This window comes from Ammodytes marinus (assembly GCF_949987685.1).
Source record: "Ammodytes marinus genome assembly, chromosome: 14".
Taxonomy (NCBI): Eukaryota; Metazoa; Chordata; class Actinopteri; order Uranoscopiformes; family Ammodytidae; genus Ammodytes; species Ammodytes marinus.
Genome location: NC_137218.1, coordinates 21,839,731 through 21,848,484, shown reverse-complemented (window position 1 = coordinate 21,848,484; position 8,754 = coordinate 21,839,731).

Here is an 8,754-nt window from a genome sequence, read left to right as displayed (position 1 = left end):
CTTCCTTTTTTTAAGTGTATTGTTATCTGTAAATTACATTTGAAATAAACAAATACAAAAAGACAGCCAAATCACTCTCGCTCATGCATCTTAATCATATACGTATGTATTACAGTTTCTCCGAATCTCTTTGGGGCATTGTGAAAAACAGAAAATCCTATTGTATAAATTAGATGGGAGCTCCTCTGTACACCTTTAATGGAGACACTTGAAAGACCAGAACAGCTACAGTACGAGCTCTTAGCCGCCTTCCTCACAAGCCATGTGAAGACGACCACTCTTAGCTGTGTCAGTTTTTTCCAGGCAACCTTTTCCAGCCTGTTATCATCCTCCTGTTTAAATGGATTTTTCTTCCCGGTGCACAGGCCTTAATAGCAGACAAGCCTCTGTGCTTTTTGAACGTCTGTCAGGCTTCAGCTTTGAATACACTCTGTTCGTAACGACTCTGAGGGAACAAAGGGTATACTCCCTGTATGGGTGGTGTTCACACAAGTCTGTACAGTCCATGAAAAACAGCCTCAATCAGCATTAAAGCAGTGTTCCTTTTTGGAACTTTGCATGAGAGCACGTTGATTAACTGTGGAGGTGACAGGTGGTCCCATTGTGAATTGTGAACTTGAAGAAAGGCTTTTTAATGCATGTTTACTAAGTAATAAATCTTCAAGTGACAGTCTGTCATTACTTGGTTCATGTGGCATTTTGATGGTGAGTTTGCTTGTTTGTTGGCCCTCTTTCAAACAGATTTATGCTCCCTATTCTATTCCCCGGCAATGCAGCTTGTCTAAAAATGAAGTGCGAAAAATTGTTGCCCTTTCCATGTATAAATCACCCTGCAAATACACTGCCAGTGATATTTCTCCGGCATCTAGGGAGGTGTACAGATGACAGAGCGCTGCGCTGATGCACACTGTCATTTTGCACCTTTTAAGCCCATTTATTATACTGCCGGCCTCTGGCCTCGCCTACACAGCACTCAAGCTATTTTCTGTTGTTTTTCATATGCTAAGTGCTAATTAGGAACGCACTTGTATTACATAATCAGTGGCTGTCTGCACGGTGGAAGGATTGATGCTGAATTAGTACATAAGCTTCCTATGTTTTATTCATGTGTATACAGTACGTGTGCATATGTCTGTAGAGTGTGTATGTGTATTGTTTCCTTGATTCAGTTCTTGTATTGGCTCTTGTACTATGCCTACTTTATAATACCGTTAGAGAAGGGCATGTTGTTATTCTAATGTGGGATCAATCATTTGAATGCTGACGCTTAACTTTAGTTTGTACTTGCTACCGAATATCTCTACTCCAGTTAAGAGTGAATAATTGGACAGCTAAAGATATTTATTCTTTTTAAGATTAAGGTTAAGATTTTGTACGATTCTACATTTCAAAACATATCATTAAAGGTGCACTATGTAACTTTGGGTGTGTCAGAGAAGAGAACATTTTTCTAAGGTATATTCTCCTAACTGAATAAACAAACTTTACTCACAGGAAAATCGGATCCCTTGAACACAGTTTAAAGTCAGAAAGCTTCCTGAAAAGTTACTGTTTCACTGTCCTTGTTTACAGCAGCAGGGCCTTCGGTTTTGCTCACAAACATATTCTAGCCTAACATTTGTTTCCAGGTGCCTCACAATAATTTAGTTTTATTTTATTTATGATGATTGAATAATTCAATATTAAGAATAATGTGAATTAAGTATATTTTGTAAACTAACCGCTAGCCTAGCATGTATATGTAAATAAATCACCGTCATCTGAATCTGCATAGTGCACCTTTAAATACAGTACAATAAAAGAAAAACAATTATATTTGTGACAAACCACACCCCCACACCAACCATGTCACTAAAGAGAGATTTTAGTCAGGGGACATTTGTAAAACTTGTGTTAACCTTTACTTTGGCTTGTTTTTGCTCAAAATATCAATGTTCTTTTACTCTCGTCGGGTCATGAATGCATGGCCTTCACTGTCTTATATTCAGTGCTGTTATCCCTTCCTATTCACAGAAAGGTAAAAAGATCTTTCAAGTCTTTCACCTCCTCCTACGATAAATATTTCAGGAGTCTGTCACCAGAGGTCAAATTAGACACTGCCGGGATCATTCCTATACAGCAGAAACCTTGGATATAAACGCCACAGGGCCTCTTTCATAACACTCATTGGCCCCTACTGTGATTTCATCTTGATTTGAGTCTTACATTCCAAACCTGTCTGATCAAAAGAACACCTTTACAGCTGTGCTTAAAGGTGCTATGAGGAACTTTTAAACATATCTGAAACAGTCTAAGTTTTCCTCTGATGATCATAAATTACATGTAACAGCAAACAAGACCATCAGTGCAAAGAATGCTATTATTTTTATATTTTTTTTCTTAATTCCGTTGTCCTGGGTACGCTCATCCAGGAACAACAGTTGGCGTAGTAAAAACACTACTGCTTTTGTTCAAAAGGGGTGCAAGAATTAACACAAACTTAAAGTTCCTCGGAGCACCTTTTAATACGCCTTGAAGATACCTCAGGAATTTGACAACACCTCAACAACCCTCATCTTTTACCTGCCCTTAATTGATCAAAAACGCCTTCATGGATACAGACAAATGGGTTTTTATTCCACCACTGATTCACAGTTAAGAAATAACAGCCCTGGTTTTAATTATATGCAATGTTATTTGGAGGTCACTTTTTCTCATTTGTAAAGAAAGTAATTTGCGCATAAATGACAAATTAAATAAACGTTCTGATTTGTTATGAATAAGGTAACTAATGGAAAAATGAACTTGCTATTTACAGAAGAAAGCGATGGATGTGTTTTATTTATTTATAAATGAGAAAGCAGCTGACAGCCAGAGTGAGTCACACTCACATCTCCGTCTGGACAGACCATCCGCAATACAAATCAAACCATAAGTGACAACAGGTGTGACACATTCTTGGACACCAACAGCGAAACAACACATAAGCTCCTTCATTCAAAGGAAGAAAATAAAAAACTACGCCCTCATTTTATAATGACGATATGGGAATTCACAATTCAATAATTTTTTGTAAAAAAAGTTGTCACTTTCCTTTATCTTTAGATGAAAGAAATTATTAAACAAAATCTATTCTGACTTCAGCAGGAATTTGAGTACCGTACCAGGCCTCCCAATATTAGTATTTTCCCTTTTCCACATATTCACTTTTAATTGAATCTATTTGAATGGAATTCACCTATGGGTTGTTATTATTACACCTCTCAGTCCATCTGGTCTCCTTGCAGTTGTCACCATGGCGACATTCTGCTAAGAAAGCCCCTCACTTACATCTTTAATCATCAAGTGCATGACCCTAATGTACAGTATTTCCTATGTCTATACATCCACGAAAAAATTGCAAAAATCCCAAGAGTGCCTTGCATAATAATGAATGAGCAAAATGTGAGTATGTGTGTGTGTTTGTGCGTGCGTGCATGTATGTGAAATTGCCAATCGAGAAGTTTCAGGCCCATCAGTTGTAGCCAGTTTCCATGGTAACACCTCGCTGTGAGCACAGACGTAGGAGAGAGAGGGGAGAGGACTTTAGACAATTATTGCAGTGGTGGAAGGAAGAGCCCGGCAAGATGAGTGAGAAACAGCGCAAACCGTGGGAGGATGAGACACAACGAGGGACAAATGTGTGTGTGTGTGTGTGTGTGTGTGTGTGTGTGTGTGTGTGTGTGTGTGTGTGTGTGTGTGTGTGTGTGTGTGTGTGTGTGTGTGTTTGTGTGTGTGTGTGTGTGTGTGTGTGTGTGTGTGTGTGTGTGTGTGTGTGTGTGTGTGTGTGTGTGTGTGTGTGTGTGTGTGTGTGTGTGTAGGTGTGTGTGTGTCCTGCAGGTGTCATGGATAGAAGCATTGAGGTTGCGGTCGTCATGACTACACACATTGAAACTGTCATACAGTAGGCTATATGCGCTGGATGTTAAAGTAATTTAAAAAAAATAAATGATTGTGCTGAAAATCAGACGCTTTGGGGCATGTGAAGGGACTTGAATTGGATTTGGCGTTTTGAGCGAGAGCCTTAGTCAACAGGAATCTCTTAATACAATTTAGTTTCCATGGTGACAGCGGTGGGGAATGATTTTTCTCCTTCTCAGACCGAGGGGAAAAACGCCTGCTTGAAGCCTGGTGGTTGTTAGTTTCCTTTTTCAGTCTGAATCATTATTTAGACAAGTGATAACCCTGCACACAAATGCAAACCTGTTAGACATACAAGCGAGAGACATACTCAGCTGGGTTTCATTTTTCATTTGGAAAAGCAGAGGAATACAGAAAAACATGTCAGAAATCTGCAACGGTCTCTGGCGGTGAAGATGGACAACTGTGTTCTATCATGCATCCTGTGCTCTATTATGTTACGTTTGGTATTCTGGAGGAGTAGACATTAATGAAAGCCTATTATCCTGTACTTGTGGACTCTCTGGCGGAAGCAATTTTCACATCAGTGAGCCGTTCTCATGGAATCCAGTTATATTGGTGCTCTAAACAAGGTATTAGGAATGTGTTTGAGAGACCACTTCTGATGAAGACCCTTCTTCTTTACTATAAGGTCTAATTCCCCTCTCTGTATCCTTGCTTACAAGTTCCCCTCATCATCCTCAGACTTTTTTATATTTTTCAGACAGGAAATAAGGAGACTAGGAGATGATCATTTTTTGGCATTATTGTTTTATTAGAATACGGCATGAGAAGTGTTGCTTATTAATCGTAACATCATAGTGTGACCTAATAAATATAAAGTAATCCACCAAATTTTACTGTAGCGTACATCTATGATAAATGTATAAAAGACAGATACAAATAGATATACTTAAATACAGTTTTCTAAAATGCTTTGTTAAGAGCAAATCCATAATGACATTCAGCCGAGCTGTATTTCTCCTTCTTTCCTTGTGTTCGTGTGCTTTAATTAACTAGTGATTGTCCAGACTCAACACACTCACATTGATGGCAGAGTTCTTTGAGGTCTCAGTGTCCTGCAGTTACTGCAATGGTAACATCATTTGGCACAACGTGTACTGTCAACTGTGTGTCTTCAGGAACACTCACAGACTGATAAGGTAACTTCAGTCAAGCAAATATCGCAATTTTGGTTGATATTCAAATCACACCAGCGGTTCGAATTGCTGCCTCTCAAGCCCTCCTGAGGGCCAAACTGACACGAAGCGGAACGTGACTGACTCAAGAGCTGTGTATATATATATATACAGTCATATGAAAAAGTTTGGGAACCCCTCTCAGCCGGCAACATTGCACTGATTTGTTGAACCATGTACAGATACACAATCTGCAGCCAGATGTTCTTGCAGGTCTTTGGAGGTGATCTTTGGGTTGTGTGCAACCATTCTCACAATCCGCCGCATATGCCGCTCTTGTACTTTTCTTGGTCTGCTAGACCTGGGTTTAACTGCAACTGTGCCTGTGTCCTTCCATTCCCTGACAACGTTCCTTACAGTAGAAATTGACAATTGAAACCTTTGGGAAAGCTTCTTGTAGCCTTCCCCTAAACCATGATAATGAATAATCTTTGTTTTTAAGATATTTTGGGAGCAGTTTTGATGGTCCCATTCTGTCTCACTTCAGCAGAGAGTCAAAGAGAAGTGCAACTTGCATTTAGGCACCTAAAATACATTTTCTCATGATTAAACAGACATTTCTATGAGGTTCAAGGCTTAGCAACATAATCCAACCAACTTTGTGTTTAAAGTCATCAGTTTTACATGCTGTTACAGGCATTAAAATCAACAAAACCACAAGGGTACCCATATTTTTGCACAGCCAGTTTTTCACATTTTATTTTATTTCACACAACCAAATACTGCTTTTCAAAAAATCTTTGTTTGGAAAACATCCCAGTAGTTAGCTGTTCCTGGTAAATTAAAGACATACCACTTTTATCTTTTTTTTGTGAAAGCAGAGTCAATTATAATGCCGGCTGAGAGGGGTTCCCAAACTTTTTCATATGACTGTATATGTGTGTGTGTGTGTGTGTGTGTGTGTGTGTGTGTGACTTCATTATTGGTGACATTTCATATAGCAACCAAGAAGGTTCTGTTACAAACATAACCACCTATGTGGCAGCAGTGAGGACAAAATGTGTTATTCTATGTTCCTGAAATATGTAATGCACTATATGTATCAGTCACATACTGATGATTTTTTTTTAAGATAATTAACTTTTTGTATTGGTTCAAAGTTTTGATTGGGAATGACAATTATTTATAATATTCTATATTTTCTTGCTGTCCTTAAACCTTATGAAAAGACAAAAACCCACAATGTCAGTGCAGCACAAGCTTGATCCGGCTTTTATGTGCCTTCACAACATGGGGACTGTAGTTTATTTTGAAGTAATCTACGTCTGGAAGTAGTCTCTATGAAAGGCTATTTTACTCCTATTTGAGTGACCCCCTTCTGTGTCGAGAGAGAAGGCTCCTTTAATCGGTAAATGTGGACAACGCACATTTTTTATTTGAAGTTAACATTTTTGTTTTATCATTATTGTTGCTGCAGTAATACTTTGTGGATGAATGAAACTATCTATTAATTTGCCTCGAACTACAGAGCCTACTTTTTTTTAAATTACACTGTACATTAGTTACAAATGGGCCGGGGGCCGACTACCACATAGGTAAGTCAACAATACTGATGAAGGCAAACACACACCATTGTTGCTTTCAGTCTTTTCATGGGATTTGTTGAGTATAACTGTAGTAAAGGCCTGTGCCAGCCTTATTGCTTTTGGTAACTATTGTTATACGCTTCCAATGGAATGTATGTTTTATAAATATAACATACACAAAATGTCCAGCAGATGTATTTGCAATTATTTTACTATTTTGTGTTATTTTTCCTGTTAAAGAGTGAAAACACAATCACCAATGATGGTTAACGATCAGCGATACAACCCCTGTTGAATCTTCATACAAGCTCGTCCTGAGGTGAGAAGACTTTTTTTCCCTCCCCTCCCCCCCCCCCCCCTCTCTCTCTCTCTCTCTCTCTCTCTCTCTCTCTCTCTCTCTCTCTCTCTCTCTCTCTCTCTCTCTCTCTCACTCACTTTATACACCAGAAATTTCATCACACACATCACAGTTTGTTCTCGGGCTCCAGAATTTCATTTTCTTTTCTACTGATGTTAAAATCACACACTTGAACCATCAACACATGTACAAACAAATGAAACTTATGAGCACATGATAGCAAAGGCAGCACCAGCTGAGGAAAGGCTTTGCTGTTAACCAGTCAGTAACATTAACATCTTACATCGTCTGACCCTTTTGGCACTGTATGATTGTAGACCTACTGAGATGACTCCACTTTGGAAAAGACTCTCACAGAGTCATCATCATTGTCTCATCTGCAACTCATGTCCCACTCACGGTTGTGACATGACACTAAATAACACTGCATCGATATGTCTCATGAATCCTATTACATTGCTAGTTTTTTTAATTGCTTTTTCTGTACATGAGATTTCTATATACTACCTTGGATCAGAGAGAAGTTGCTGTGCTTAAATGACTATAGTATAGATGCAGATAAGTTAGAGAAAACTTCACTGGAAATAGGATAAGGCTGTCCACTCCCTGCACACTAAACATACAACAGAACTAAGTTTTTTTTTTCATTAAAATAAAAAAATTGTGCCGAAATTAAACGTGTGCCGAAGAAAGAGAGGCCTGACATTTTACATGTTCTAGCCTCACCATCTTGCTTTTCACTTTTTATAATGGCACATTGTTTTTCAGATATAAACTTTTGGCAATATATGTTGTGACGCCCTTTGGAAAGCATGAAACTACAGCATGTAGTTTAAAAAAACATCCTAACAGCTATGGATTGGCTTAATTTGAATACACATCAAAACCTTGAAGTCAAATTTATGATGAATTCCTTGTTGTTGTTTTGTAAAGCTATTGTGTGCAACTTTTTCTTTCAGCTCCTCAAAACTCTTCTCTGTATTTCTCAGTATTGCAGTGTTTAAAAACTGGAGTCAACCCCTGACACTTGAGCAGGAGCTCCGAAAAATCCCAAGAAGCGCCCAAGAAATGTTTCAGTTGTTGATTCTACTGCTAAGCTAAACCTGGGGACGTACAGTAGAAGGTATAAAATCCAATCACCGAAGGCTTACCTCATGTACTGTAGAAGCGCAGACAGTGGTTTTGTAATTACTCAGAATTTCATGGGGGCAACAGGAGTTACGCACTATAGATTTTTTTTTGTCTGAGGCTGGCGTCTCTGAGATGTTGTGTCGGTCTAAGCTTTTTCTTACAGTGCTTCAAAGTTTTCCTGAACCTGTTTCTTACATTTGTATAACACAATCAAAGCAGTGGTGTGATATCAGAGGTGTCTATTATTCATCTTAAACACACAAAATGGCATCAAAACAATCCTGCTCTGAGTAACACTTTTCTTAATTCAAAGAATACAATGTGTAATATATTGTTTTCCAGCGCCTAAAGTGTTTGGAGGTTCACAGTGAGTTGAGCAGTCTGGATCGTTAAGAGCAGCAGGTGGAAGCTCCAGCCCTTCAGAAACATTGTTAATCCGTATAGTGGGTCAAAGGCAACACACACACACACCAGCTGTGTCCTCTCTCTCTCTCTCTCTCTCTCTCTTTCGTTTCAATCCTTTAAAATATTTGTCCAGCCTTCCCAGAGCAAAGTACCTGGGATGAAGCGATAAATTCGAGCGGAGGCAACACCTTTACATTCACGTTATCACTCGGATTGG